We start from the raw sequence: 23953 nt of genomic DNA, 5'->3' as shown, positions 1-23953 counted from the left end.
TGGACCACTATGAATCGGAAGAAGATAAGCAATGGGAAAAGGTGCCAGCTGATACTAAATATTAATTGTCTTTAGTGTGAATCAGATTCTAAGTCTATATTCATTCAATAACTTTGTATTAGCAAGTGTTGCAAAAACAATCCCTCAAAATTTAGCAGCTGAAGGCAACAGTAAACTTCTTTGCCCCACAGGTTTTGTAGGACAGGAGCTCAGGAGCAGCAGAAGTAAGTGACTGGCTCAGGATCTTTCATGAGGTTGTCGTCAAGATGGCAGCCAAGACTGCCGTCATTTGAAGGCTCATCTGGAGCCAAAAGATCTGTTTTGAAGACCACTCATGTGCATGACTGTCGGTTAATCCTACAGTGTCTCACCACGTGGAGCTCTCCAGTGGGCTGAGTGTCCTCACACACCCTCCACACCTTATTGGTTGTGTAGCTCAGCCCTATTCAATGTAGGAGGAGACTGCGCAGGAAAAATGATACGGGGGAGAGAATCACCAGGGACCATCTGGGAGCTGACTACCACAAACTCTGTGGCAGAACTCTGGACTCTAGTGCTGCTTTGGGTGGAAACAGGAATGGTATTACTTCCACTCAACTGACAGTAAAGCTGACTGGCTAATTCTCCACATATTATTCTACACAAACACAGAGACCTCAGGGACATGTGTCTCATACGTGTTTTCCATTAATGTCCAATTCATGGTTAGAAAAACATCAAGACTTCTATTTCTTATTTAGTCATTTTTCTATCCTTTTCATTCAGCAAAGATGTACTGAGGACCAGCTATCTGCCAAGTATTGTGCTAGGTGTTGGGGAACAACAGTGAAAAATGTACCTAGAATGTACCGTCTACAGTTCAACTGCCCCCTTCACAGAAGAGTGCTGCAAAAGTACTGTTTCATCTCAGAAAAGTCTCCTAATATTCTAGGTTTGGGGTTTCTTATCCTTAGGAGAAACCTGACTTATTTGTGAGTCTCAATTGCCATGCTCCCTAAGAATTGAAGACTTATCAGACCCAGGAAATATTAGATGCATATGATACATTTCCCAACCAGTGCAGGGAAGGATGTTTTGACAAAGGTCACCTGGACAAGCATCTACCTGCAAAAGGTGCCATGCAGTATTTAAGACTGTCATAAAAGAGATAGTACTTGGTCCATGATCCATCATATCCAACTCATAACATTACCTACAGTATTTATGAGCAAATTTTATAATATTCATAAAGTTGAACATGTTAATCATGTCCTATTGGATAAAAATATTGTACTAATATAAGAGAGACTGAAACAGCCATACCTGACCTAATAAGTAATCTTTCTCCCTTTAAACTGTTGAACTTAATTTTACTTACTAAGAAAAAAATTGGGCATAAATATAATAGCATCTACTTCATAGGATTATGTGAGAATTGAATGAAATAGCTGATGTATGGCACTTTAGCACAGTGCCTGAGCTGTGAAGTAAATATAATTATATACCAGGATATGATCATAGACCACTCACATATAACTGGCTTTTACTTGAATGGTGTTCATTTATTATCATTCTTTTACAGAATTGCAGTGACTGATCAAAAATCCAAATTTCAAGCATTAAACTCCTCCGTAGTTAATGGGCTCTCCTGTAATGTTAAATGGAAATATCTTCTACATAGTTTTCACTGGTGTTAGATGCCTCAGGAACAGGCTATATGACAGTGTAGCGGGTGTCTCCAACAAATTTGTAGTGCCATTTTGGACTAAAACAAGAATCCCTTTAGTCTATGGCATACTTTTCCATCTTGGAAATAGGATGAATGTGTTTATTAGTCTTCTGGTACTTAATATGTGATACTTAGTATCTTAGAAAGTAGACATGTACATTTTGATGAAATCACCAAATAGAATCGTCAGTGAAATTAGCCTATGGCACCCTACTTCTGATAATATCCTTAAGTGTTTCACTTGGACTTTTCACTTGCATATTGCTGTAATAGGAGCAGAGCAACATATTTTGCCAGTGTCCAAACTTCTGCTCATTTTGTGAGTATGACCTTTAGGCCTACCCTGCTTCCAATTCTGCTGAACATGAGGAAAACGTGATTTCTTGGAGCAAAATAAAAGGCTTAAGAAGGAGGACTGAGAAGGCTTCTTAGATATCAAACGGCTCTTATGAAACACCGTTTTGGTGAAGCAGGGCGAGCGAATCAGAAACATATGTATTAAATTTCCCAGAGTTTCTTGGAGTTTCAAAATCAAGGGATTAAGAAAGTGGTAGGGCCTGCCCTTCAGCTGTGCAGTGCCCTTTGAAACCCCCAAAACATGCTCTGGGGGAGAGAGTTAGTCAATCCCTCAAAACTTCAGCATATTCTCCACCTGACGAGGAAGTACCCAGAACTCCTAAGATTGTCTCTGATTGCCAGCTCTCTAGTCCCATTTCTAGATCAAAGAAGTAGTGTTAAGTACCCAGATGGTGGGAGGCTTATCTGTCCTGAAGTAATGATCTTTTCCTTAGGTTTGCCATGAATTAGAAATAATCCTCTCTTTTTTTCTGTCTCAAACCAGAAAAGAAATATTAGACACATTTTTCTTTACTGAGCTCCAAATCTGAAGATATTACCCTTGGAAAATTTTGTTAAATTAAGAAGTGTGACTAGCTCCCCTTTCCTTTAGCTTCACTGCATAAAGTAACTCTTTGGTGCCTGAAAGCCCAATTCTCTGATTGTCTTATTATTAGAGGGTGTCAACAGTTGCCTCCGAAGGATGTTGGGGAGTGTTTAAAAATGCTCCAGTTACATTATTCACCTATGTTCTAAAAAACAAACGGACTCCTAGCATCACTATTAAAAATGAATGAAGGTAGAAGGAGGAATGATGTGGCCAAAAATCTAACAACAAAAGGTCTGTTCTGAGGGATTGGGGTTCATGTGCTGAACAAAGTCAGATTAAATTGAAATCCAGCAAGGTTTGGAAACCATTCTCTTTGGAGCTTGGCGAAATTGGCAAATCAGCTATTAAAAAATAGGACTGAAGTGTTTTATCTGTGTTGTCCTTTGTAATTAGACTGCTGAATAACAGAAGTATTATCACACCAGGGTTAGTGCCAGAGGATTATCCAAAGTTTTACAAATGGGATGCTAAAGTGGTCCGAACAGGTGCACACACAAAGACCAAGGGAGGGGAAAAGTAAGAAAATGAAAGCTGAGGCCTACTACTTTCAGCCACATAGTAAAATTAATGGTTTCTGTAAATGAATGGCACGGTTAGATTACCATTGAACTTGTAAAATCAGAGGAAGGAGTCAGATTCTTCATTACACTCCTTTTTCTCTTTTTTAATTTGAACGGAGGAGGTCGACCTTAATTGTCATTTCACCTCAAAAAAAAAAATCTTTTCATTCAAATAATTTTGCTGCAGGCACAGTGACTTCTCAAAAGAATTGTGCTCTCTGAAATCTCTTTTTTCTCCTGGTCTACTCATGTGACCTGTGTGCCGGAGAGAAAAGTGAGTTAGATTTGAATGAGCTTAGATTTGAAAAATCGGTGAATTTAAAAAGAAGAAGAGGAAAAACAGCTAGTACCTTCAAAGCAACCCTGAAAATGGAAAGTCAAATGGGCTTCAGGTAGACAAATTGAGGATTCATAATTTTTTTTTTTAACTAAGAGCCTTGCTTAGAATTAGAAACAAATGTGTGGGAACTCATGGATTCTAAACATCCTCAAGTGGAATTGATATTAATTTCCCAAAAAGATATCAATGTTTTAATGTAATGGTAGTTCTGTTCATTTAACACTGAGTTATTTTTTTATTATAATTTATTTGCAAAAAAAAAACAGCTCTAGGTTATTTAACTTTGCAAAGTTAATGTTCTGAGGCTGATGGACAAAGATGATTCATTTCCATATCCACCAACTCTTTAACACTCTTACCCAACTCTGCAGGTGAATAGCCTATGTCTGTGATCTGACTACCTGGGTAAGCCTGAAGCCTTGACTTTGCTTAAATGGTTTTAGATTCCAAGAACCTTAGAGTACTACCAAGTTTTCAAGCCAACTGTGTTTTTGCTGCTATTGCTTTTATGGCTATTATTATTAATGCATCCTCAAACTCACGCCACCAGTATGAAACAGTTGCCAATAAGAATAGGCTAGTACTTCCCATACAACCACAGAATCCAGTTTGTAAACATAACCTGTGGCCACGAAACCACTCCACTGACACCCCCTTCCAAGAGTGAAATACACAGTCAGAATTTCTTCATGCACTGACCACATGATCTCATCAGCATGTCAAGATTGTTATTGATGTAGCTATTTGAGAAGAACATAAAAACATTTACATACATTGACAGCTGAAGCTTACAACAGAGTTTACTAATTTGCATAAAAATTTGAGAATAGAAAGAGCAGTTATCATGGGCCAAGTACTAGCCACATCCAGCACTGTGCTAAGCCCATTACATCCAATATTACTTTGAATTTTCCAACAAACTTTCAATGGAAGTAATATTTTTTCCCTTTCCTACAGTTGAGGAATCCAGATGTTATACATGTTAACAACTTTGCCAAAAGACACAGCAAGTGGCAAAGTCAGAAGACCCACCCAAGATGGTCTAGTAACTAAAGATCTAGAATGCTTCATTTTTTAGATCCTCTTTCAGTACAATATATCTAGCGATGGAACTCAAAAGACTTCACACTTTCCAGGAGCCATAAGAGACCTGATATTGGTACGTAGACATTTCAACCTCAGTTCTTCATATCAAACTCCCAACTGCAGTTTTGTCCATCTAAAGGATGCTAGGCTTTAAAATCTGTTCCTGAGATGAAAAACAATTTATATTAAACAACTGACAGTGATAGCTTGGTAATCGAGCTGGAGTCTTTGTTAAACTGCCAGTAAAAAGATGAAGCAGATGGGCCTTGCTGCACACATTTCTCAGGAAATGAAATTTTAATGCATATAGTTCAATAATCAAAATAGGAAGTCCACCTTGAAAAATCACCCTGGGTGTACACCAAGAATGAACATTAAGGTAAACTGAGGACTTTGGGTGATAATGATGTTAGCGTAAGCTCATCAGTCCTAACAAGTGTACTCACTGGTGAGGGATGTTGATAGTGGCAAGGCAGGAGAGGAGACAAGACCTATGTGGGAGAATCTCTGTATTGTCAATTTCGCTGTAAACCTAAAATTGCTCTAAAATAATAAAGTTTTAAAAGAGAGAACTCTGAGCATCAAGCTGGATCCTGGGACTTTGAAGTTATATTTTTACTTCTGTGCCTGAACTTGCCTGTTTTCTGCATTGGGCTTCACTTTGTGCCCCCATCCTTGGTTGGCATGTCATTTAAATGTGCTGTGCAGCCAGAAGTGCCCACTGACCCAGCGTGCTGGTGCCTCCACAGAAACCTGCTGAGCCTCTGTGCTCTCAGTGGGTTGTGTGTCTAATTCATGTGGTGTGTCACTGAATTAGCTCATTTGTAGTATGTTACCAAATAGTGTCGCAATTTGCCTACCTATTTACCTCTTGAGCAAAATATGGTGCTGTCAGCTTCTAGGGTGGTAGTTTTCTAATATTTTTACTGGCTTTATGCACAAGAGAGGTTTTAAATAAAAGGTAACAACTAATCGTTTAAAGGAATAGGAATGACTTTAAGGATCAGAGGAGGAGGTAGATGTACAATAAATATTTGTATGATGAATGGAGGAATATATAGTGAATAAAATGATGTGACAGAGGAAACTACTAAGCAGATATTGGACGTAAGTGAAATTAGCACCAGTTGGAGTAACAGGGGAGAAAAACACTAGAGGCCAGAATTCTAGGAACAGTGAGGCTGTGACTGCCACTATCTAATCATACATCCTAGTTTACTCAGAGCAGACCTAGTTTACCCGGTTTAAATCTACCATTCTGGTCTGATTATTAATATCACCTCCTTTCACTCTCAGAAATGCCCTGGTTTGAATGATAAATTCTATGGCCACGTGACATATTAGCATGTGACATGGTAAACAATCATTTAAACTTTTCCAGCCAGTTGTTCTCTATATAAAATAAAACAGTTGAACCAAATAAACTGTCTCACCTTCAGCTTTGGTACTGACTGTTCCCTATTTCTCAAATGTTTTCATTCATTCCTTCCCCCCTCCCTGTCAGTCTGTTCCCACTTTCCACTGGGAACATTAAAAAAAGTAGGGACACCATGAAAAGAGCTTCTCTAGAATATTATTAGATTTGTGGGGGAGGGGAGAAATATATGTTTGTGTTAGTAATAAGAGTAAGGAAGTTTCATATTTGAACCATAATGTAAAATATACCCAGGTATTTAGGAAATTATGAGCCAAAAGTAAAAACCTTACAAATATGCAGCAGTATGCACTGTAAATTTAACAAAGTATCCTTATCAAACTAAATTAATAATTAAGAAAATTTTTTGAAAATTAAATGCCAAGTTTGCTTCCTGATGGGATCAAGAGCCAGAATGGAACTGACCTCTCAAAAGCAATATTGAGAGCTAAAAGATGTTGGACTGATGCCTTCAGAATTAGGAGGGAAATTTGATTCCCAACCCTAGAATTCTATGCTACAAAAAAACTAGTAAGTGTACATGTAGAATAGAAACTTTCAGAAGTGAAAAGTTTTAATGAATTAGCTCTCATACACTCTTTCCCAAGCTGCTGGATAACGTGTTTTAACAAAACAAATAATGAACAGGGAAAATAGAAGATCCAACACCGGAAAGAGGTAAAGGAAAATTCTACAGCAATCTCTCCATAAAGAAAGGTCCAAAACAACAGCTCCGTATCAGACCTAGAGAATAGCTTGCTCAGATTAGCCCAACTCTGGAAACTCTAAGAGCAATCCAAAAAGATAAATTTATACAATACCTAATATGTTTGAATGTATTCAGAGGAGGCTTACACAACTTGGGAAGATCCTGAAGTTAATTAGTGGCTCATCTATAAATGTCATATTCATAGATGTAATGTTTACTAAATATTTCTAGAACTTGTGTGTGATGGGGATAAAAGGTATTGACCAAGTGGGAAGTTAACAGATAAATAGTTTAAGCTGAATAATCAGAATGTAAATATATAATATATGGAGAGGTGCAGTATAGCATTGTAGTTAAAAGTGCAGACTTTCTACATTTAAATCCCACCACCTCCAATTAGAAACCATACGACATTCGGCAAGTTATCTTCATGATTTGCATCTCAGTTTTATTATCTGAAAACCAGGATAATGATTATCTACCTCATAAGATTGTTATGTAGACTAAATTTCTAAAGTGCTTTGAAGGGTAGTTGGCACATAGCAAGCAATAGAGAGCCGTTGATTCTTGAGATAATATCATTAGAGATATGGAGATGAATATCAAAGGGATCAGCTGAAAAAGTAGAAATTGGTTGTGGGAGGAAAAGATTAATGCTATAGAAAGATTGTTGCTTTTCATACCTTAGAGACAGTTGATTTTTTTTTAGTTGATGTTCATGGACGATGTTACCAAAAACAATTAAATTTAAAGTGGTAGGAATTCTATCCTTCCATAAAGCCAAGTCCTGGAAAAAGCAGCCTTTGTTCAGGTATTTGCTAATATTGTAATAAACAGGACAAGAACAGTGTACCCTATTTCAGACCACCTGTATTAATCATGAGATTTAGACATAAGCAATTGAGATTTATTGAGCTGACTTAAATGCAAAGATATTAATTGAAAAGATGTTGGGGAGTTTGCAGAACTGATTGAGTGATGGAGAACTAGGCCTTAACATGTAGAGATGTAACAGGAAGCTACACCGCCATAACTACATCCTGAATCACACCACATACCATCAGGGGAGGATTCTATGTTGGTCACCCCTAAGCTCTGAATACCCCTATTTGCACTTTTCCTACAAGTAATTACTGGCATGGCTGCCATAGCTGTCCCTGAAAATAAGATGCTCCTTCCTCCAGAGCCTTGCCAGAAAGAATTCTCCCCTCCCATATTGCTTTATATCACCAACACCTATTTAAATCATACACCAGTGCATGTGATCAGGGTCAGGGAGGTTGGGATGGCAAATAGCCAGGTATTTATAATTTTTACAGTAGGAGATAGACTGTACTTCCCGCCAGGTGCCATTAGACAGGTAACTTCCAGTTTCAGAACTGGATGAGGTAGACTGTTAATCATCATTGATATCCACTGCTCCTCCCATAGGAGAAGTATACTACCTATCTCCATGGACTCAGGCTTAGCAATGTGACTAACTCTGGCCACTTAAATACGAGTCACAGAGACATATGTCACTTCAGGACAGAAACACTGAAAGCCAGCATACGGTTCTCCCAATTTACTTTTCCCTGACTCTGCAAATATGGAAGAATGCTGAGGTGCTGTTTCTGTCTGTCTAAATCCCTAACTACAATGAGCAAAGCCTCCTTACCAACCTGTGGCAGACGTAGTATGAGCATGAAATCACTGTCGTTGTTTAAAGCCACAGCAATCTGGGGAGTTGTCTGTGGCTGCAGCTCAACCTTACTTTCGCTGACTGATAGTGGCAGTTCCACTGCTTTGTGGTCACGAACATGACAAATGCTCACTGTAATGCTTGTCTGTATGTCAAACATCTGGAAACTCATCCAGCCAACACTCAAACTTCTTAATCACCAGCTAATAAAGTACAGCTGTTTTTATGTTATTCCAGAAAACTGCCCTTTGTCCCTGACCTGTACTCTTTCAGAGCCTATTTCTGTCTAGTTACTATCCCTTATCTATGTTTCCCACTTCTGTCCTGTTAAACTCAGCCCTGATGCTTGGTTTCCCCAAAGGTGGCTCTCAGTTCTTCGAGATAGAGCGACGAACACAGTAGACCAGAATTCTAGCCCTGGGGAGCTGACATCCTAGTAGAGCAAAATGGTAGAGTAGTATATGGTAAATACTATAGAAGTGGAGTAAGCAAATTAAAGACAATAGAGAATTCTATGAGTAGGTGGGAAAGGGTGGTTTCAATTTTAAGCAGGGCTGAGCAGAGTAAGCCTCACTGAGAAGGTGACATTTGAGCACAGATTTGCAAGATTAGGGAAGTGAGCCATGTGGCCATCTGGAAGGAAAGTATTCCAAGCAGAAGGAATAGGCAGTGTAGACTCTGAAACAAAAAGTATACCTAGACTTTTCAAAGAATACCCAAGGTGTTTTTATGAGAACTCTTATCTACACACATACATGGTGCCTTCTTTCTTTGATATAATCTTTTTCTTTTCCTAATTTATGATGTACAATTTGGGCTTCTATTCATGCCTTTCATTCTGTCACCCACAGGTTCTTTGTATCCTTGAAGGAAAGAAAATTCTTAATTCTTTTTATCTTACTTTTACATGAGTAAATTATTTGACCATAATTATCCCATACATTGGTGTGGAATAACTGCCCTGGTCAATTACAAATTATCCTGAGGTTCCATTCCACTCACATTCTTCCTTGGAAGTCATCAAAAGTCCGTATTTGGCTTTATTACTAATACCCAAGACAAGCACCACCGAGATGGGAATCTCTGGGTACAGTGGGAGGTGTTTAAGGGCTTGGGTATCTGATCACCATTTTACAAAAATGAAAGAAGATAAAGGCAGTGAGATGATGTGTTCACAGATGTCTTCACCTCCTCTGGGAGCAACATGAGGAAGCTCAATGGAGCTGACCTCAGTTTTCAAACCAAATATACATTCCTATAGCTGAGTCATTTGAAGTTCACCCCATGTGGTTTAGTGTGCAGTATAAGATGTCAAATAAAGCATAGTATAGGATGTCGGTGTCCTTTGGACAAAGCAACTTCTGAATTTTCAGCAGGGACAAAAGTACATTCATGAGAATGGAAAAAAAAAAAAACTCACTGCCGAAAGCGGGTCCCTTCTTGTCTTTAGATCAAGTCTTTTCAAATATTTCAAGATTAAAATAGACTGTGCAAACAATACCTATAATCAAATTTTCTTCCCCAGTACCTGTCACTCCCTAGACATAAGTTAACCTCTTAAAGGAATGCATTCAACGTGTTCATTTTAATGTATTCAACGTGTATGAAGCATGGTGCATGCAGCTGTCATATAGTTGCCTGAATGTAAATTTTGATAATGAGAATAGAACTACTTTTCCATTGTATTTGACTCTTAAATCAGAATCCAAGGAGGACTCCCAAGAGATGGCAGTAAAGGCAAGTTAACATGGTGGTCACCTAGGTGGTAGTACTGGAGATTATAGAATAGTAACAACCCTGTATCCTTTTCTGCACTTCTAAAAGTCTGGGTTTATAGGTTTGCAGTGATGAAAGGGAAGTGAGATGCAAAAAATTAAAACCAATAAACTTGTCAAAATTTTCTCTCTGACTGGGTTGTCCTTTTCCTGTCCTCTTGGCTAAAGAGAGCAGGCTTTGATTAGGACTCTTATTATCTGTGCCTACTGGTGTTTCCAAATCACTGGCTTCTTTAGCACCAAGTCTTAGATCTATTTAGCCAAAAAGAAAACCCAGTGAACTCACCTCCATGTTATTTCTTGGGTCTCAGTGTCCCCAGCCAGTCTCCCTTCTCTCCATCTTCAATATTCTTATGTTTTTTTGTATATATAAAGTCCAGTGTTTTCATTTGTATTCAATGGGATAAAAAATAATAAAGTACATCTACTCCTTCCCAGAAGTAGAACTCCTCCCCTCCATTTTTAAGTTAATGTTACAAATTTCTACAGAAGATCCTGGTGAGACTTTGGAATTATATTGGGTTATCAGATCCTTCTGGGAAGAATTAAGTTCACTTCAATAAAGAAGAAAAACTCTTGTCTTTTTAAAATTTGAGCCAAAAAAGGAAAGCGTGATTTTTTTTTTTAATGTTGTAAATCTTATTAGCTGAATGATTTGGGCAAATTCTTAATTTCTCTAAGCCTCTGTTTTCTTAACCTTAAAAATGGGCAATAATTTATCAGTTACTAATACTATGGATATGAAATGAATCAACATAGGTTGAATAACTCCTGTATATAAAAAGCAATTGACAACAGTTGGTTTCTTCTTCCCTTATTTTATAGATTATTAAATAAAGGCCCATGTAGTATCAGAGAATTGTCCAAAGTCAGTCGTCTAGTGAATGCGAGAGCTAAGGCCAACTTTCAAACTCTTAATCCAGTGCTTCTCTAATATTGTACAAATTATTACCAACAACTTTTTATTTTCACCAAGTTAAATTTCATTTGCTATGCTGTGAGGGCGAATGTGAATAGTTTTGATTGCATGAGAATGAATGTCACTAGTGATGGGAAATATTATAGATTCTAAATTCAGAATTTTTACTCCAAATGTTGATTTGGGAAACTAAAGTGCAAATAGCACAGTGGATCCCTTCCATGATACCAGTGATACACTAGGGAGCCTTGCTCTCACCCTCACCAGATTTGGGCAGGTCACAAGTATGGCGTAATGGGATCACCTAGCACTAGAATATCTCCAGGGATTCTCTTGGCTTCCCGAGGGACTAATCCCAGCCAGCTTCCAGTCAGTGATGCTAAAGTTTCCCTCTTCATAGGGGCTGCTATGTGGCTAGCTGGGGTCAGAGTGGGTAAGAGCAGAGAATCAGGGGATAGCTGCCTGTGTTCAAATTCAGTTCCACCACATATCCGTTAGGTGACCTTGGACAAGTTATCAGTTTCTGCTTTGGTTCCTCCACCTGTGACCTTAGTTGATTTGTGTAAAGTTTTTAGAAGAGTGCCTGGAACACAGTTCGCACAAAGTTGTCGCAAATATTATCAGGCTTCCCCCAGGGTGTGGGTCTATCTCGACTCTATCATCTCCAATTCCAGAATATACGCACCTTTCTTTTCTGTTGACTGGCATTTTACAATGCTTAATGGATGTTTTCTTGAATTTAAATTCAATGCCTCCAGATCTGTAGAACATAATAATTACAACTTCAATTATTTTCGAAAGAAGGAGGGCATAAGTAAATAGACAAATCCATTCCTTCATATCAGTCCTAATAATTTAACATCAAATTGTATGTGCTAAAGGCAATGGATCTAGAACAAAGTGCCAAGATCTTCTTGTCCACAATTTATATACAAATACAATTTTATTATTTCAACCTAGAAACTCAATTCAAGTTAATCAGCTGATATGACAAACAATACAGCATAGACTCTGGGGTCAGGCTGCCTGAGTTTGAATCCCAATCCCATCACTCACTATCTGTGTGACTTCAGATAATTTTATTAATCTCTTACCTCATCTTGTTTATCTGTAAGAGGTGGATAGTAATTACACTTAACGATAGGGGTTGACATAAGGATTAAATGAGGTACTTATAAAGTACTTAGCATAGATGCTGGCACATTGAAGTGTTATATACACACTTGTTTAATTACATAAATAAGTGTTAGGTATTATTAGACTGGCACAGAGAATTAGCATATAATTCTCACTGGGCTTTCTCCTGTATCATCCATCAAGACCAGAAGAGACTACCCATTCACTGAAGCCACTGAATAAGTCCCTCTTGTGACTTTGTAAGAATGGCCCTGGACCCAGTCCTCCTATGATACTGAGAAAGGCTTCTCTGGCCCTAGAATAAGCATGTTACCAACCCCACAAGCCGTAAAGTACACGATGGGCTTGAGTGGTCAATGCAACAGTGATAGATAACCAGTATTTCTCTGCTTCTTGCCTTCATCTGATCATGCAGAACATTAACTCCTATAAATTACAAACAAGTATCTTAGGAAGTGGCAACACAACTGAACTTCTGTTTGATAAGTTTGCCTGATATTAATGCATCTTTTAAATATGTTGATGTCTTGAAGACAACCCAATCTCTGGAAATCACATGGGTGTCTTAGAGCATTTCAGACTCCATCTGTCTCAAACCAAACTCAATTACTTCCCTTCCTCTCACATAACACTAGCCCCTCCTGAGTGCTCTATGCTCCCTCACCCAAACGAGAAAATGTGGAGTCTTATGCAACATCTCACACTTCCTCATTACACCGCCCACCCCCAATCATGCAAGCAATCCTAATAATTATGTCTACAATGTCTGTAATATTCCTCCTCCCTCTGGCCACTACTCAGTTCAAACCTTCCACTGTTCATAAGTGAGGAGGCCCTACCGTGTCTTCTCTTTGGGTGTCTTCGGCAGTTTATAAAAAATAAGGCCCCTTCTATCACCCCCAACAGCTGCACACAGATTTCAAGGGGTCAATAGCCCATGCCCAAGGAGGGTCCTCCTAAAAATTCTCTCAACCCTGCCATTCTTCTAGCTAAAACATACCTGGCTTTTGCATTCTTAGAATTCTCTTCCATATTTTTAGAGATAATGACAACAGCAGAGCCCTCACACTTTCTTTAAAGCTAATCAACCAAATTATCTCATAGAATGTAAAATCATGGTGGAGACAGAGTTTTAAAAAAAGAATCATTGCCATTTATTGATCACTGACCATTGCAGGGGAGGAGGATGTGTAGTTTTCCAGTGGCTTATGCGTGGCAGGGCCCTCTTACATGCCCAGAGTGTACTACTGTTGTGCAACTGATGGGCTAGTGCCTGAAATTGCCTATTTCAGGAGATCATATGCATGGGGCTTTTATTTTTGTGGAGAACTTTTTCTTTTCTGGCATACATTTTTAAAAGATGAGAGTTTTTCTTTTTTTTTAGAGTGAACTTAGTTCTCCCCAGATGGATCCATTGATCCAATGTAATTCCAACCACAGTTTCACCAGGATTTTATGTAGAAATAATAACAGTGGTTTAAAAATGGAGGGGAGGAGTTCTACTTCTGGGAGGATGGAGTAGATGTACTTTATCCTTTTTTTTATCTCACTAGGTACAGCTAAAACCCTGGACTTTATATATTAATTAGACCTAAGAAGACTGGAGATGGAAAGAAGGGACGCTAGGAGGGATCTTGAGACCCAAGAAATAGCACGGAGGTGAGTTCACTGGGGTTTTTTTTTGGCTAATAGATCCAAGACTTGGTGCTAAAGAAACCAGCAATTTGGAAACTCCATTAGGCACAGTCAACAAGAGCCCCCCAAAATCCTTCTCTCTTTAGCCACGAGACCAGGAGAAGGACAACCTAGGGGAAGAGAAAACTTTTAGACAATTACTACTCTACACCATTCAAATACAAAAGATAAAACTGTGACCCCAAACTTACCCACACAAGCAAAGGCCAAGTAGGAGGCTGAGCTGTCCACACACAGTAGGCTGTCAATGAGGTGTCTTGACCATCCCTGCCCTGCGATTGAGATGGTGTCAGAGAAGGCTGAGTAGGTGGTCTCCCCCACGTTTTCAGTGGGATCATTTGGGGAACCTGGACTTCTGATCCACCTGGCAGTAATGAGGGCTCCCACCACCTTTCCAGGTGGGTAGTGCTAAGGAGGCCTGTGAGAGCCAGGACTTTCACCCCCAGCCAGCAGTAGAGAGGACATCTCTGACCATGGGGTGAGGGGAGCAATAAGGAGACCATACTACCTCCACCAGCGAAGGAGGTATCAGTGGAGATCCAATGGAGCCAAAACCTCCATCCCCGCCTAGCAGGAACTTGGAACACCCGCCTCAAATGCTAACAGGGGGTGAGTGGGAAACCTGGGCTTCTACTCCCACCAGGCAGTAAAAAGTACTGCTCTCCCCCACCCCTGTCAGAGCAATGTAAGAGAAGCCAGCTGAAACCAAAGGTTTAAATATGATACATAGTCTTATAATTTCATAATATAATACCCAGGTTCCAATCAAAAATTACTTTCACACCAACAACCGTGAAGATCTCAAACTGAACGGGGAAAAAAAAGTGATCAATAGATGCCAACAACAAGATGGTAGAAATGTTAGAATTGTCTGAAAAAGATTTAAAAACAGCCATCTTAAAAATGCTTCCACAAGCAATTATAAACATTCTTTAAGCAAACAAAAAAGATCAAACATCTCAGCAAAGAAATAGAAGATAATAAAGAAGAATCCAACAGAAATTTTAGAACTGGAAAATACAAGCAATGACATTTTTAAAAAAATTGATGGATATGCTCAACAACAACAAAGAAAGAGGGAAATAGAAGGAAGACAGAATAATAAAAATTACCCAGTCTGATAGAGGTCATGGGCAATCAGGTGCTAACTAAAACCATAAGAATGCACAGTAGTCCTCCAAAAAATATACATATGGGGACAGTTCATAAAAAAAGGATAGGGCCCTGGGAAATAAGAATCACCCAGGATCTGGAGGAACAATGGAAGGAGAGTTTGGGGAAGAATCTGAAGTACATATTTTCACAGAAGCAGGGAAATAGAGCACTTCATGAGGGAGAAGAAAAATACCATTGGATCGTCCATTGGAAGTCAGTGGTTACCTTCACAGGATTATTTTCACTTCACCAAGGGGTGGAGGGCAGCCTGGCGGAGGTTTCACAGGGGTGGAAGGTATGGAAGTGGGAAAAGCTAGTGAAGCTTCACTTGTGTAAAGCTTGGAAAAGAGAAAGAAAGTAATAACCGGAGAGAAGCTGGTTTTCTCAGAACATGGGAGCATAACTCTAGGCTGAGGGCACAAGCAAAGGGAACAGGGAGAAGCTGAAGATATGAGAGGGAGGAGGAAAATGATGGAGCAGGGCCTCAGAAGGGCCTGGAGAAATGGGCTCAAGGGCTGAAGCCCTTCTCACTGAGGAGCGGGCCCCCGGGCAGGCACCCACAGGCAGGAAGCCAGCCTGCTCACATTAATGCTGATGGCTTTTACGATTGGCTGCGGCAGTTCTCCTTTGGTGCTTGAACATAAATGTCTCTGAAAGAAGAATATTTATACTTCAGGTGGCAATGGTTAGGTTCTAAAAGGATGTGAAGGGAGTTGGGAACATTAAAGTGGGCCCTGTGTTTCCAGATCCCTGGGGACAGCTCGCTGTGTGGTTGGTTGTCATGAACTCCCCTGTGGCTATCCCTCCGGAGCCTCAGCCTGTCCTGGACTGAATAGGGAACAAAGAGGAATGCTGGTTCGCATCCCTACAGGGCTCACAGACCTTCTTAGTCCTGAACTCCGTTGTAATCGAAGGGAGGATGTCTTTGGGAAACGCATCATCTCATCACCATCTCCTCGGAAGCTTTATCAACGAGGAGTGTGGCTGAGATCTGACTTATTCCCTGTCAGTCATTAGAATTACATATGGTTAATTGGTTATCTGGCACCTTTTAGCATAAACTTGCTGGGGTTTTTTCCCCCCTCAGATTTGCTTACGTCATCCCATCACTGGTCATTACAGGACACTTACAGTTTTATCTTCTTTCCAGAGAATCATCCTTTTTAAACCTCTGAAGGGACCCCATTAAAAGTACTACAAAATAACAAACAGGCCACTCAGAAATATACAGAACAGTTTTTAAGACTTTCATTTCCTTGTATTTCTAGGTTTATTTGTAGTATGTAAATAATAATGCTGTTTCTACTATTTTTGGAGGCTGGAGTAATTCACATAAATCGATTTTGGGGGGGGTTTCTTGAAGCTTACTCATATGAGATTCAAAAACATGAGTTTGAAAATTTTGGCCACTTGAGTATGAAACCCTTCCTAAAATATATTACATTTCCATCCCTTGCTACCTAATATAACTAGACCTGTAACCTTTCCTTGATGGATGAAGTTTGTTTATCCTGGTCTTTACAGTGATACCACAGAGCTGGGGACTGACTAGACATTCTGGCCCTGGCTCCAAAGGGCCTCAGGTAGCCATAACTGTGCACCCTTGTGGCTATTCTGTGTAGGATTTATCTCTTATATACAGCCATGAGAACACAATATAAACACTTACTCTTGTTTTAAACATAATTAAAATTACATGGTCATCTGGATTTCTAGCTCACTGATAAGGAGCTAGGGCTGTTCCAGTGTCTGTTTCTGGCTGCGATGCCATCTGAATCTACTCAAAGTCCATGTGGGCTAAATACAAGGCACTGTGGCAAACTCAGTAATAAAGGCAGTGGTGTCTTAGAATTGTGTAGTGTATTACAGAAATACATCCTGACTCTTCATTCATTGCGCTATTTGATCCTTACAAAACCTCTGTGATGAAGAAACTGACACTCAATGAACATGTGCTACGTACCAGGCTCAGTGTGAAGCTTGTCATATCCATTATTTTATTTATTCACTCAGCAAATTTTCACTGTTTGCCAGATACGGTTCTAGGCCCAGGGAATATAGCAGGGAACAAATCAACAAAAGTCTCTCCCCTCATGTAGCTCATATTTCAGTGGAGTGACAGATAACAACCAACCAGCCAAATAAATAAATAAATGGAGCATCAGATGAAGGGAGCACTTTGGAGAAAAATGAAGCAGGGAAGGAGGTAGGGGATACCAGGGGCAGGAGGTGGGGTCCATTTTAAGCAAGGGTATTGGGAAGTACTCACTTAGTCCTGGATGAAATATTAGGCAAGTCTAAGGAGCATATTATAACCTTTCAGGCAGGGTTTGCAAATCTGTAGCAAAAGTGCAGCCACTCCTCTCTAGCACCCATGGCAGACATCATTAATCAACCACAGCACTCTCCTGCTGATACAATCCTAACACTCCTATATAGCAGCCATTGAAGACATCATTAATCAACCACAGCACTTTCTCCTGCTGATGCAATCTTAATCTAGTCCTACTCAGTTTCAACCCCTCTCAGTGCAGTCAGTTAGTTCTTGAAATGAAATCAAATTGCCAAAACTACTCAAGAGTGAGCTCAAGGCTTCTCCCTCCACTCACTTCTTCCTGAAAAAGAAGCAGCTCTGATAAGAATCAAGCACAAAACAGAGGTTTCATGAACAAAAACTAGGCTTCCTTAATAAGGGCGGCACCTGCTGTGGAAGGAGGGAAGATGTTATCAGTAGAACTGGATGATACCTCTTTTCCTTGCTATCTTCCCCTTTTGCTCTCTCCAACAGAAGGGGGCAGATTGCCTCCCCTTGAAAGGCCAATTAGGAAACTCTTTTTCATTTCTTTTCTTGAAAGTTTTCCCCTGCTTTAAGTAGATCCACTTTAAGAGGCTTTGGGTGTGTACCATTTATCCTTGGGCACATAGAAATCTGTAATTAGAGGAGGCAGGAATTTCTTCTGGACACCTCAAGGAGGGCTTTCCAGATGAAGGACATTTTGAGCATTTGTTCACAAGGTGGACAAATGAGAAAGGAGAAGTCTAGACAGAGAGGACATAAGCAAGGGTGCCTGTAAGGAGGCATCAAAGGTTAGTGGACCCATCATTGTAGGTGGACTGCAAAGCATGCTGGAGGGAGTGTTGTGAAGTTGAGGCACAAAAGCAAAACTAGAAAGGTAGGTTGTGGGCACAGTATTAAAAAATACCAAGGCTGTGATCTGGCTTGCAGCAGGATGCTGTAACTTTTACAAAGCTGAAGAAGGGCAAAAGCATGTTTTATTTTCTTAAAATATAAATATCGACTCATGTAAAGCCTTGCTATAAATACTAAGTGCTTCGCATACGTTACTCATTTCAACCCACAACAGCCTTTATGAGGTAGGTAGTTATTATCCCATTTTACAGATGAGGGAACTGAGGCCCTGAAAGGTCATCTGATCCAGTGTAACCCCGCTGGTAATTGATTTAATCAGCATTTATAGCTGGGTCATCCAGCTTTAGCAGTTACTTGGGACAAGACCCATGTAAGATTTATTGTTCTTAATTCTATGCCCTTCCCCCTGCAAAAAGTTTATCACGGCACCTGATATATCTCAGGCACTCAATAATCTTCGCTGATATCAGCTAGAGACGTCTCTATCTTACTTTTATCCTCCCCAATATCCTAAAATAACCATAGAGCACTGTTTTATCATGGGGATCTGTGATGACAGTTGTAGAAAATTTTGACTGAGTGCTGAGGGTGTGCCAGGCACAGCATTACTCCCTTAAGGAGCATTAACACACAGAGTCATCATGGCAGCCCTGAGCGGTAGCTGCCCTGTACAGCTGAGGCTCAGAAAGGTTAAACCACTTACCAGAGTCACACAGTAAGTTGCAGGGCTGGGAGATCCCTCAAGGCCTGGCTGTCACCCACTCCTTACTATTCCCCAGACTGCCACCCTTCCCACCTTGTCTTTCTGAGATGTGCCTGCCTTTGCCAGCCCCCCTGGCAGCTAGCTTCCTGACGGGTTCCCCCACAGTGGAGGATGGATTTGTTAGGCTCTGGCTGGGCTATTTTGTGCAGTGACCAAGGGTACACATTTTGTTAGACATTCGGCCTGAATGAGGGGCTCAGGCCTTTAGTCTTTGGCTGTGGAATAGAGAAAAGCTAACTGACCCAGAAGGGGATTGAACTTGTGACCTAGATTTCAGAGCACCAGGCTCTAACTGCTGGGCTGCAGACACGGCACCTCCAGAGGGCTGTTTTATGAGAGACCTGCCTTGCATTTTAAATCTTGGGCCGCTTCTCCCCAGCTCCCCCTCCTCATTGCTGAAGATTAAGAAACTGAGGTTCAGGCAAGAGCAGAGTGAGAAGAAAATAAATTGTGATTTAAATTCATGCCTCTGGACGCCTAGCTTAGCCCACTGAACCCCTCTCGCTTCATCTCTGCCACCTCCATTCTGTGATTTATTTCAGGCGATGGCCCTCTGTGTATGTGTAAAAATCCCCCTGAATGCTTTCCCCTGAGGGCAGTCAATGCGTCCCTCTGAAGTTTAGCGCCAATGCTGATGTGTGCAAAGGGATGAAAAACGTACATTTTCAAGTCTCCCCAAAGCTTCGAGCCAAAGGAAAAAAAAAAGGGAAAGAAAAAAAGTTGTCCATTCCCCTTTTTCAGCCCTTGCACTTCAAATGCTAATGAAAAGTGTGTTGTCTTGGGCTGTGAATAGGTCTAAAATGCTCTGGTTTGGAAGTATTTGCATACCCTCCTGAATAGGGAGGCAGCCAGCAGACAGGATTAGTGCTACACATCAACTCCCCCGAAAAGGGGCTGACGGGACTGCAGAAAATTAAGTGTCCCAAAAGCCTGACTAAGGTGAGGGGGCAGAAGTATCTTCTCCAGATCCTCATCTTTTCCTTTTTTCTCCCTCAAAAAGAAAAAAAGTGTTTAGGGCAAAAATATAGAGTAGGTGAAATATTCCATGTAAAGAAATTTGCAAAAAAAGAGGGGGGAAAATCCTAACCTCTCACGCAAAAGTTTCATTTTAATTTTGCAACTTAACACATGCATGCAGTTTTTAAAAAGTAGAATTTGTTTGCATTTTTGATGTTCATTTTACATCATCACCATTCTTTTAGATGCCTATGTAGCCTTACAAAGTATTTTTTAGCAGCGGCTTAATCTTCTCTTATTGTATAAGTTTCTCCCCCTTGCAGTATCCTCATGATTATAGATTTGATTCTGTTCTGTTCTTGGAACAAATCCCTCCACGTTTTTTCATGCCCAAATGGTATTAATTTTTCCGTTTTATCAATTTGTGAATTGCCAGTGTAGAATGACATCTGAAGTGTGTGAATTTTCTAGTTTCCCTTCAAACATGCAATTTGTTTGAATGTTCATTTTTAATGAATGAAGTTTCCAAGATCTTCTTGTATAATTTAGCATTTCTAAATTGTATCTTTTAACTATCAATTTCTTTATTATCTTTTTCTTTGACGTTTGTATGTTCTCTTGGATGAACTACCTGTTCCTGGCCCATTTATTGACTGGGATGTGGACTTCTTTTACATAAACTTGAACGAGTCTTGGCAAATTTGAATATGAGCCCTTTAGATGCAAATTGTTCTAGTCTGTTGTTCCTTTATTGGTAGTTTTGTTCATTATTGTTGTATAAGCACATTCGAATCTTTATATTTTCCAGCTAAACAGTTTTGTTGTTTTTGATCCTGACAAATATTTTTTGAGGAACACTGAGATGCAGTTCAAATGCAAGACAATAGATCAACTTACCCTGAAGCTGAAAGTGGAGGAAGTAGCTAAGAACATAAGCCAGTTGTGACCTAAGGGTTAAAATGGAGCACATCATCTTGCGACACTGATGGGCAATGACTGCATGGGGCACGGGGTGGGGGGTGGGGGAGACACAATAACGGGTGAATGTAGTAACCACTTCGCTTTTTCATGTGAAGCCTTCATAAGAGTGTATATCAATAATACCTTAATAAAATAAAAAATTTATATAAAAGAAAATAAAATGGAGCACATCTCCAAGCTCAGTATCCTGGGTTCCATGACCTGTCTGCCCTTCTTTGTCCTTCTGTAGAACTTGGTAATAGCCAACCCATTGGATAACTGCAGGACAGTCTGATTTATATGTCTCAGGGATTTCTGCTTTCTAGTCAAGGCTCATTCTCAAGCCATTGTCTTTTTTTTTTTTTTTTTTTTTTTGCTAACATAAGTTAGTTTGTACAAAAGAAGTTAGCCATATTGTGGTAAAAATTATTTCTTGCTAGCTGTGAACCACAGATTAACTTGTTAAAGATACTTCCACTCTTTAAAGCTTAACATAAGCTATCAGCTTGCATGAAAAATACATTTGATTTATGGGCAACCTCTTGCCATTAGAGCTTTATAAATGAATGGAGAAAATATCCAACTCTAATAAGCAGATGAATTCAGTATCTCCCTTTCTCTTTCCTTTTCTTCTTCTTTAATTTTTTTTTTTCTGAGTTTTAGAGTTGAATTTTCCAACAGGGAAGTTCAGATGTTATAAGAAATTCACTTTCCTCCTTACAAGAACATACATATATGCTTGTTTTAAAATAACATTATGAAACATTGAAACAGACACTTACAGGGAGTTTTAAAATCTCTGTCCCAAGAGAACTTTAAAAGCAAGACAACTGAGTACAAGTTTCTTAATGTGTAGGCACAACTTTTCTTTTTACAAAAGAATTTAAGAGCTTTCTGAAGCTATTATTTTGTTATTTTTGTGTACGTCATAAACATTATGCTCTACAATAGTTTTTCTTTATTTTGGAAATTTTCTAAGAGGCTTTTTTGTGTCTTTGTAAAACTCCCCAAACTTGGAGCCAAGAAGGGGTATAAAAGGAAAAAACTGCTTTTTATTCAGCTCCATCTACCTACCTATCTATTGAGTGTGTGCACAACAGCACAAATTCATTAAGCACCTAATAAAATAATGTGGAGTGTTTTCTCCTAGTCCTTCAAGGACACAAATAGCTATTTCTTGCTGTCTAGGAAATAAAAAGATAAGTCACAATAAATGGTAATAGATGCTACATATTCAATTAGTGGCAAAGGCAAGAGATAATAATACAGAGTGCTGCTTATTATGTAGCCCCAAAGGCTGGTGCCAGTCCCCAAAATGTTTGTTCCCATCTGAGGTTGTATAAATACAGAAAGTGAGAGTAAGCATTTAAAACTTTTATAGGATTTGACAGTGTAATTTTATGCTTGTTGAGTGTCATAATTATATATGCGGCCTTGTATTTTGTATGGCTTTTTTTTTTATTCCTCTATTCTAGTAGTTTTCTTTTATTACATTTTGCAAAAATATAAGCTGTGAATGGCAATTTTAAAATCAGGCTGGGTCCTTTACCCTGAGCAACACTTGCAGAGCATGTCCACTGTACACCCGCACAGCTTAGCATCCCCACTGCAGAAGAACAGCGAGATATCCAACAGAAGAGCATGTGTGTGGCTTCCTGTTGCCCTCGGTCACTGTCAGAAAAAGTTCTTCCTTTGGAACCTTACTTCTTCTGTCTGTTTCAGAAGGAATATTCTTCTACCTTTATATCTGAAGAGGCTGTTGTCTCTCGAGTGACTTATTATTATCACCATTCAGTACTGAGGGCTTAGTACCAAAGAGTGGAAGTCACATTTCCTGCTGAAACACAGTATCTTATGAAAACCTCAAGGAAAAGAAAGCTAGAAGAACACTAGAAGAAACATTATGAGACATCCTCCCAGTCTGTTGTATCATTTTTCTTACTTATTTGGGTAGAGAAATTACTCAAAGGACAAATTCCCATTTTCATATTTGATTGACAAACTTCCTATAAATCTAAAGGAAAATGGTTAAAGGTCGATAACTTTATAAGGTACGATATAAATATGTGTTATAAATGTTATATATATGTTACATATTATATATTACTTTATATATTATACATTATAAATATATATAATAAATTTTATTAAAATCACATTTTATAATATAGAGACTATATGTGACACAATATAATTAATTATATAATTTTATAGATTATTAATATTGGTACAAGCAAAGATTGTGGAATTTTGGAATTGAAAGAGATCTTCAGGGTTCTGCCAGGCATTTTGCAAAATGCATTACATGGAAATATTGTGAATGGTTATAAAGCAGGACAAAGCTCTGTGCTTAAATCAGTTTGGATAACTTGGAGTTAAATAAAGTTTCTGCCGCTGGATTTCTCAGAGCCTTCATCAGTATTTTCTGAATAAGAGATCCCTGCATTTTCACTTTGCTCTGAGTCCCACAGATGATGGAGCCTGTCCTGCTGGGAAGGTTCAACTGTGATGGGAACTTCTGCACAGAAACCTGAAGGGAGGGCAAGAGAAACTGTGAAGCTGTGGGGAAGAGCATTCTGGTCAGAGGGAAAAGCAAGCGCAAAGCCCCTGAGTGAAGGGATGTCCAGGGTGTTCCAGGCACAGGAAGGAGGAGGGAAGAAAGTGGGCAATGGGGAGAGGAAGGGCAGCAGGAGGGATTAGGACTAGTGCAGGGCCCTGGGGCCATTGTAGAGATTTTTTTGCTTTTCTCTGAATGAGGTGAAAACTCACGTGAGGAAGATTTTGAGCAGAGGAGTGGTGTGACCTGACTTACCTTTAATTCCAGGAGGGCTGTGGGGGTGGGGCACGGGGGCCGAGACCATCACAGCCAAAGCATGGAGACCAGCTAGGAGGTGTTGGCAATAATCCAAGTAAGAGATGCTGGAGGCCTGGGCCACGGGGGCAGCAGTGGAAGTGGTGAGGAGTGATCCGACCCTGGATACACTGTGAAAGGGGTCC

The sequence above is a fragment of the Manis javanica genome, chromosome 10 (assembly GCF_040802235.1).
Source record: "Manis javanica isolate MJ-LG chromosome 10, MJ_LKY, whole genome shotgun sequence".
In the NCBI taxonomy this organism is placed as follows: Eukaryota; Metazoa; Chordata; class Mammalia; order Pholidota; family Manidae; genus Manis; species Manis javanica.
Note: the sequence above shows the minus strand (reverse complement) of the source record.